This window comes from Cimex lectularius, unplaced genomic scaffold (genome assembly GCF_000648675.2).
Source record: "Cimex lectularius strain Harlan isolate CLEC.00 unplaced genomic scaffold, Clec_2.1 scaffold14, whole genome shotgun sequence".
Taxonomy (NCBI): domain Eukaryota; kingdom Metazoa; phylum Arthropoda; class Insecta; order Hemiptera; family Cimicidae; genus Cimex; species Cimex lectularius.
The window spans coordinates 2,786,166-2,795,838 of record NW_019392637.1 but is presented as its reverse complement, the minus strand read 5'-3'; positions in this window follow the sequence as shown (position 1 = coordinate 2,795,838).

The window sequence follows — 9,673 nt, the reverse complement described above, 5'->3', positions numbered from 1 at the left end:
TGCACATGCACAGTTAACCTACATATTTTGTTTAATGAAGGGTTTGTTTAATGAATAACAAATTAAAACAAACATACCTAAATTTGATACCTTATCAAAAACGTTAGTTTTCCATGAATAAGCAATGACCAAAGATAGCCAGCTAAAACCTCCCGTACTGAGAACCCTTACTAAGGCTGACTAGCAACAAATCTAATGTATTGAAAAATCACCTATTTGAAACGTAATTTATTTAAAGAGACATTTAAAATAACAGCATTATTCGAAAATAACTTTAATGAAACCTTTTTTCGTTGGAGACTAATTAACGAAAATACCTATTTTGACTAACGATAACCTATAAATACTTCATTGTCTTCAGGAAACTTTAACATAACCTACTTAGTTGAAAGTTAAATTATGAAAAACTTACTTTATTGAAAATGTTCCTATTTTTAACCCACTTTGTTGAAGGATTATCTATAAATAAAGCACTAACATTGACCTAAGTTAACTTTAGTAAAACCTACTTAGTTGCAGGCAGTTGCAGGTGAGGAAAACCTACTTTATTGAAAAATGACCTATTTGAAACATACTTTGTGGAAAGAGAAGTTATAAATTAAATAAAAACAAAAACATTATTCACAGTCACAGATAACTTTAGTGAAACTTGATTTGTTGAAGGCTAACTAATGAAAAACTTCCTATGACTAACGATAACCTACAAATAAAATGCTTACATTGTCCAAAGATAACTTTAATAAAACCTCCTAGTTGAAGGTTAACTTATGAAAAACTTATTTTATTGAAAGGTAACCTATTTTGCACCAATTTTGTTGAAGGATAATCTATAAATAAATACTTACATTGTCCTAACGTAACCTTAGTAAAACCTACATGGTTGAAAGTGAACTTATAAAAACTTACTTTTTTTTAAAGATAACCTATTTTAAATATAGTTTTTTTTTGTTTTTTTAAACCAACGGCTGAGGAAAAAATATATTTTTAGGCATACATACATACGTATATATATTTTTTAACTTATTTTTTTTAAAGATAAATTATCAGTCTCTCCTCAGGTGAACTGTACATGTACTGTATCGTACATGCGTGCTTTTTCTATGTTTCTGTCTAACCCTATCGTTTTTTGTTGTTTTATTTATTAATTATTCACTGGACAAAGCAAGACAAGTGAAAAATGTCAAGAAAAATTCAAGACTGATGTTTTTAATAAGGCAATTTTTATTTGTTTATTGACTCTCTTTATCTGTTGTGTATTTTTTGTTTGTTCGTTTTTAATATTTTGCAGTGTGAATTTTGTTGTTTCAAAAATTAGACTTAAGTAGAGAGAAAAAGTGTACCTAGTCAATTAAAAAAAAGTTTGATGTTTTATGATTATTATTGATAATAAATGTTGTCGAGCATGTCTTTTTTTATCCACATCCAGTCATATCAGAAAAAGCAAATCTTTCTTAGATTTAAAGACCCTTGACCCTTTCAACGTCCGAGGGCTGGAAGTGGAAAGGAAAAGGGCGGAAGAATGGGTCGGAGGGGGTTGTTTTTACTCCCCCGTTCAAGTTCCTCCCCACGGCCCATTATTATTTACGGACGGCATTTAATAGGAGTACTTTGCGGCCGACAATCGGATCCTTCCAGTTTGGGTATGTCTTCGTACGTCAATATTTGATGAAATGGAGTTATATTTATACGGGAGGCTTTTAAGGGAAAACGGCTGGAAAAAGGGATCCTCAGGGTTTGTTTGCACTGGCCCAACACGTCAGGACCTCTGGGAGGAGGGGGAATTATACTCCGTTTATGTCCCAGACTTGTCAAGGAGAAGAAAGAAAGATTTTCTTCCACCTCGGACTTCACCCAGGGCCGAGACTTCGCCATCCGTCACCCTGTCAAGTCCCCCTCCCCACCGATGACATAATTAAGCATTATAATTGAAAAACCGTGAGCCGACAAATCCAGGCGAAAATCAATCGACAAACGAGGAGAGTTTTTCCAATGATACGCCTGTAAAATTTCTGCGAGGCCAAGCCGGAGATAATCGAGTTTCGTCCTTTGTCGATCAATTAAGGAGATTGATTGGGACATCAAAGGCCGTCAAAAATTAACACAAAAAAGTTGCTCTCATCGAACGTAAATCGAGAAAATACCAACCCTTTGAAAAACGAAGGCATTAAAAAAAAAAAAAAAGCATACTGAAAGAGGGGTCAAATTTGTCGTTGTTGACATGTAAAACTAGATTAGGACAAGTCTTTTTTTAATCTCAATCATTATTCGCACCTAAAAACAACATACATATTTTATCTATCTATAAAAACCTAACTTTCAACGGCTAACCTACAAAAAATTACGTCCAATTTGACAAACCATTTTTCGACAGGTAACTTAAAACCTTCCTATTTTCAATTTGTTAACCTATCAAAATTGCGGCAGGTAACCTAAAAACCTTACCTACTATTTGACAACTTATACCTTACTTTTCGATGGTAACCTAAAAATCTTACCTACAATTTGACAACTTATAAAAAAACCAACTTTTTGACTGATTACCTAAAAATAACGTACCTAAAATGTGACAATCTATAAAACCTTACTTTTCGATGGGTAACCTAAAAAACTTACAATTTTATGACTGATAAAAACTAACTTTTCGACGGGTTACCTAAAACCGTACCTACATTTTGACAACGTATAAAAACCTAATTTTCAACGGGTAGAATATAAACAATTTACATGCATTTCATTTTGTTCACCTATAAAAATGGCGATAAGTAATCTAAAAACAACTTACCTATGATTCGACAACCAACAAAACCTTACTTTTCGCTGAGTAACCTAAAATACTTACAATTTGACAGCCTATAAAAACCTTAACTTAGAGAAAAAATGACGATGAGTAACTAATAAACAGTTCCCAAAAAAAAAACCCTACTTCTTCCCAAATTTACACCCTAGGTAAATCATGTATAGCGTACATGATTACAGGGTGACAACCTCTAAAACATAAGTTTTGACGGGTAACGACCTTCCCTCCTAATAATTTGAGCAACATGTACTTTACGAAATATAAACGATCAAAACCTATCGTTAGACAAGTGAAGTTGAGGAATGTATGAGAAACGTAGTTTTTATATGGTGACGTAGGAATAGCGTACTATTTGATTAAATATAATTAGCAAACATTAAGGATGAAATATTAAAACCTCGAGACCTATTTTAATATAATTTGAGTAATGTATAAAAAGAGTTTTGCTCGTCAGATAAGCCCGTTGGCATGACATAGTTATGTTAGAATGTATGCGAGGCGGACCCCTTGTGATAGTCATATCTCGGGCAATTTTCGATTTACTCCCCGATCCCAATCTGGTTGGTGAGGTTTTCGACTGGATAATAAAATAAAGGATAAAGGCATATTAGGACGGAAGGGGGGATGTCGGATTTTCGGATTTATTCAAATGGTACAAAACAAGGCGATAAGTTTGGATTTGATCCTCCGATCTCGACGTCACGCAGGCTCGCGGACGATATATTTGTTTGTTTTTATTTTCCATGGGAAAGGGGGGATTTTTCACACGTGGAATAAAAAAAGACGGCTTGTACAGTGAGGTCAGGGGTGAGAGAGAGAGAAAAAAAGGCCGGACCTTGCTGTCGAGCCACTCTTGATCGGCCTGAGTGCTTAATTAAAAGCACTTCGTCCTCCGGTGGCCTGATTGTGCAGCCGCCTAAAATTGTCACGATCTGCTACAACCATGTTGTAAAAACATTGTAAAAATTTAAAAAGATTTTCTTCCTTGTTTGGAAGCCAAACCAAAATCACCATCTCACTCATTCGGAAAAATATTTAATCGTGGTTATATTTATGGACTATTTATTTGGCCAAATTCACCGACATACCAACGGTAGCCAAGACATGGATCCACGTCGAACATTTGCCAAGTCTAGAGATGCTCGTCTTGACATTCGCCACATAGCGGTTACTGATTTGTGTAGTGGCTACAAACACAAATCATTCACAGAATATCCACACATCGAAAACTTTGTTCTGAATTTTGTAATTCGGAAGAAAAACGTTCCAAATTTTTGGTTCAGATCGAGGAAATCCAAGACTGTAAAGTTGGGCCAACAGAAATAACGCTATGTTGTTCTTTCATTAATACTAGTTAGGAATCGTTTATTACTTTTTCTTTTACTTCATTTATTTGTATCTACAACTGTACATTAGTATATACAATCAGCAGATTGGATAATTTTTGATAGTGGCATTACGGGCGTTATGAGAAAGTATATTGGCAGCCGCTCTGGACTAATAAAATGATAATAATCATTTAAGAGGTCTCTTATCCACACTCTTTTCAGATGTTTACGTGGTAATTGTGGGAAATGGAGTAATCGTATTTGTGTGTTAGTATGATTTTATAATTTACTATGAAAACGTTTGTAATATGTTTTGATGAATGAAAAAACTGTTGGCATGCGAAGATCTCTGTGGAGTGTGTTATTGTTCACGTAAAAAGGAACAGAAACAATTAGTCTTAAAATTTTGGATTGTAAACTTTGTAACCTTTGAATATGAGTATTTAGCCGATCCATAAGCTTGACCCGTACGTCCAAATAGGTTTGAGTAGGTATGTGTCCGTCGAAAGTTTTGATTTTAATGGAAATTTTGATTATCGGTTGAGTAGGTAATAAAGCATTTTAAATCGATTGTTGAGAGTCTTTTTTAATCGTGTGTGGGATTCCAACAATTCCAAGTTAGTCTTCCAACAAATAAGTAGTAAATCCTAAATAGTTAACTTTGTCGGATTGTGGAGCAGGTTTATTGCATAAATATATGCTAGGACAAGTCTCATGACGGAGTGTATAGGTATTACGTTGTGACTTTAAGGTTAGACTTTATTTTCCAAAGATCTTTCAATTGTTGATTTGTGGTTTTGTAATATAAGTGACGCTTGTGTAGAAGAGGGATGACTTGTTAATATGGCGGTGTCATCTGCGTATGTGGTGGCGGTAAGAGTATTCTCATTTATGAGCATATCAGAAGTAAAAATTGTGTACAACAGCGGAGTGAGTATTGACCCTTGTCGCACACCTACATGCACTTCTTCTATCTCAGAAGAGTCTGTTTATTATTAAAAAAATAAATAGCAGTAAAATAATAACTGTTGATTGATGATTACAGTTGATTTACGTACAGTACTGTTGATTGAGTTTTTGAAGGTTGTTAAAGTGGAGGTAAGTTTTTGTAGGTTACTCGTCAAAATGTAGATTTATAGATTTTTAACTTGAACGTAGGTTGTACGTAGGTTACCCTTTTTAATGACTGGCGTTTTTTTGGCCTGACAAAGGCTGGTGATGTTTTGTTGTGTTGAGACGACGAATCGAAGTCGTGACCATGTTTGTGCCGTTGGCAGTACTCCGTGTCCGTGGGTCGGTTGGCTCTGCAACAGTTGAAGGGGCTCTGGTGCATCAGGTCGCTGAGTGCAGCAGTGGACTAGTAGCCAAGTTGGCTGTGTTTGGAAGGCGAGTTCGAGGCTAATGCTGCGAGTACCCTTGCTGTCGTTGTTGATGCTTCATTAGTGATTGGCGAAAGCTCGTCGAGTAGTCGAGTCTGAAGTCAGTGGGGCTTATATACAAAATAGCTCTACAGTCTACTATAACTGCAGAGTGCAGGGCGAGACCATTCCAGAACTGGTAGCGACACCTACCGAGTGCCGTAGTAACTCCAGGTGGCCACCACACCCGTTTAAAAGTTGGATTTTATTATCGAATTTAATTTTAGGCTGTTATATAGGTTCTTAACCGAGAAGAAGTTGGTTTTTTGGTTACCAACTTAAAAGCAGGGTTTTTAAGGTTAGAATTCTGTTAAGGTTATTCCTAGGTCACATGTTGGTTGTTGTAGGCCATTAAACTGGAAAAATGTCAATTTTTTGGTTACTCTTAGAAAAATAGGTTTTTATAAGTTATCAAACTTTAAATATGTAGGGTTTATATAGCTTATCTATGTAAAAGGGAATGTTTATCTAAGCTTTCCGATTTTAAATAATTAGGTAGGGTTTGTGTAGGTTATCTATTTAAAAAAAAGTTTATCTAAGGTCATCCGTTTACATGAAGTCAGTTTTTTGTTAATTGTACGCTTGTGTTTGTAGGTTACCAGTCTATACTGAAAGTAAGACGGTTCGTTATAGATTATTAATTACAAAAACGAACTTCATAAGTTTTCGAACTTTCAAAATGAGTGTTGACTGCAAGTTATCCGATCAAAATTTGTAGGTTTTTCATTGGTTAATCGACCTAAAGTATGATTTCTATAGGTTAGTTATGGTTTATTATATCCGTCGAAAACTAGGTTGGTTTTTAAACTATGAATATGAGGTTACTTCTGGATTACCCGTTGAAAAAAAATGTCTTATTTGTTATTGTACTTTAAAGTGTAAACTTTTATTAGTGAGCTGTCTATCGAATCGTCAAATGTGCAATCTTCTTCAGCACATTGACAAAATTGATAACGTGACGTACTGTTTCAGCTTGTTTGTTCAGTAATCGTCGAGGTTATATGAATAATACTAAGTTTTTAAATTATTTATCTGGGGTGCGATAATTTTTTTATTCGCTCCCGCTTTCATCCGGACTCCGAGCTCGATATGGTGGACTTTCTTCCCCCGGGGGCGAGTCACTTCCTTTTCTCCCTCTGAACCGCTTTCGGCCCTCGGATGGGGTTGGAAGATCCACGGTAAACGGCACATTCGAGCCCGCTGGTTGCCCTGGCTACGAAGATGGGGCCATCGCTCGCCGTCCTCGGGGGAGGAAACGTCCCCCGAGGGGGGGGGGTTGTTTTTGAGCCGAGGCTGGGATGCGGTTTTAAGCTTGCTTTAGAGTTTAATCCCGTCCTTTAACAAGTGACAAAACATTCTTTTGAAAATGACGAGCCGAGGGATAAACCGCGGATAAGCCGAAAATAGAGAGGGCTCATTTCCCGCTTTGTTAATCTCTTAAATGAGCTGCACTGTTTTTAGTCGTTCCACGACGTCGGTGACAACATCAATCGATCCAGTCCTCGGGTATAGATGTCAAAAAGAGACGATGTTGAATGGAGTTCTCTTCTTTTCATTAGAAAGTGGGGTAACCCTCTTTGCCACCATGACGACCTTTAATAAATCCCTTTTTCTAGACTTTCTAGACTCTAGATCCCACAGCCACTTACAATACATCGAGGCGTAATCAACAGGTATTTTTATAACGGATCCTGCCTTAAAAAAAGTCTACATCTTTGTTGTTGGAAACCTACAATGAGCCTATTGTTTTTTTATAGCGTATAAGTTATAAACTACAAAGACCCTAAATGTATTAGCTGGACAACCAATTAAATGCATACATCTTTATACGTTGATAACCTACATAGAGTCTACCTTTTTGTAGCTGGATGTTCTACCTTATCCTTTATAAGCTAATAACCTACAAAGAGCCTACCTCATATAGGTGGGTAACCTGTAAAAAGCTTTCATTTTTGTAGCTTTGTAATCCTGTAAAGTCCCAACGTCTTTATTGCTGGATATTCTAAAAAACGCAGACAACGTTATCGCTGGCTAACCGTTAAACCGCCTTTTTGCTTGACAACCATCAAAGAGCCTACCACTTTAAAGGTAAACAACCTAATAAGACCGTACATCTATTGCTGGATAGCCTACAAGAAGCAGACCTTAAAAAAACAACGTACAAAAAGCCTGCCAGTTTATAGTTTGATAAACTACAAAAAACAATCGAGCGAAAAGGAACCCGGTAAGCATTCAAAGGACTCTGTAGGCGTAGTTTTCGCACCCTCGCATGCTAAACGCTTCCTTCGTCCGACCTTCCATATGCACTCAGCGGGTGCTTACGGAGATCATGCGCACAGGGATAGCTATGGAAATGTCCTTCCCAACACAGATCTCCGACTAAAACCTATTCGTTCTCAGACAATTTTCCACATATTTTTTTCAGTCAGAGAGAACGGCCTCCCATCCTAGGTCTGTTGCGGTTTTTTTTAGTTTATCTCAAAACTACAGGGTTTCCGCCTATATTTTTATAACTTGACAACCAACAAATCTTGTCTGTGTTTGATAGAATTGCTGTAGTGTTATTACTTATTAGATAGTGGATGGTGTTAGTGTTGAGTTGTAGTTGTTGATTATTCTGTTTTTATGTGTTTAGGGTAGTGATTGTTACGTAGGATATGTTCTTGTGTTGAAAAGATACATGGCTGAGAGTAACAATTATGTGGAGTAGCCTTTTGCCCGTGTTTGTTATTGTATGAAGTTGTGATATAAATACTACACATTAATAATTGGTGTTCAACTATTAACATTCTTTTAAATTCTGAAAAAAGTTTAGTTATGACTTTCCATAAAACAAAATATCCTATTAAATTTAACTACTCTATATCAGACTCGCTCCTAATTAAACGTGAAATTGTTAAATATCAACATTATTGACAGTCAGATAAACTTTCATACTAAAACCTATTCGTTCTCAGACAATTTTCCACATATTTTTTTCAGTCAGAGAGAACGGCCTCTGAGAACACATTAATAAAACTATTGCTAAAGCCAATAAAACTTTAGGAATTATTACAAGTCATACTAAACATTTACATAATCCAGATGCTCTTAAAATTTTATACATTTCCACTGTAAGATCAATATTAGATTACTGTTCACCGCTTTGGGCTCCCTTTCAATCTACCCATATCATTCGCATAGAAGCGGTTCAAAAAATATTTTTATGCCTGATACATAACAGGACAATTGGAGAATACAGAGATACACCGCACTCATCGTTAATGACGGATCTGAAATTGACGACTGTTCTGTACAGAAGTAATTTCTTTGATTGTATATTATTGTATAAATTATTACAATCCTTAACTGATTGCCCATTACTGTTTAACCAAATTAATTTTCCTGTTCCATCTTATTATTCTCCATCGATTGCCATTGAACTATGCCAAATTCAGTTTTATACCAAGAACAACAAATTTTCCCCTGTTCCGCTTTTTAGGGGAATTAAGAATTTTTTATATAGTCGCCAAAATATGTGTTTCTGTGTTTTGTATGAGTGAGTGTACTTAGTAGAGTGAATTGGGAGGGGCGGATGGCGAAATAGAACACCCACATCGCCCCTCGAGCTGTGACTTGATTCGATGCAGAATATTTATAAAAATATTCCATCGACCACAATTAGACTAGTTTGTTATTTCATGCAGGTTGATAGAGGAATATTGAGTACTCCATCTACTAGATAGGTTGAATGCAATGTATTTATTTGTGTGAGTGCGTATTGGGTGTGTGATTGCGCGAAGTGCGAAAATTACGCGATTTTTTGGCCACTGCGCCTCCTGCATGTGTCCTTCGAAGTTCCAAACTTGATTTCTTACTATTTTGCATAGGTCCTAACAACATATTAAAAAAACCATAACTGCAGACCTTTTGTAAGGTTGACCTATTTTTTGTGCAAAGATTGGACTAATAGAGCGTCGGAGTTCGCTCGCTGTATAAAGCATTAAGCCTCCCCTGGAATACGGATTTTCCTTTCTGTCGCTGCTAAATCAACTTGATAAAGATGGGCCAAGTACAGATCAGAATTCGGGTTTGTGTTGGGGCTTAATGATGTCATCCCTCTTGGTTGAAGCGGTAACTCCATCACTTGC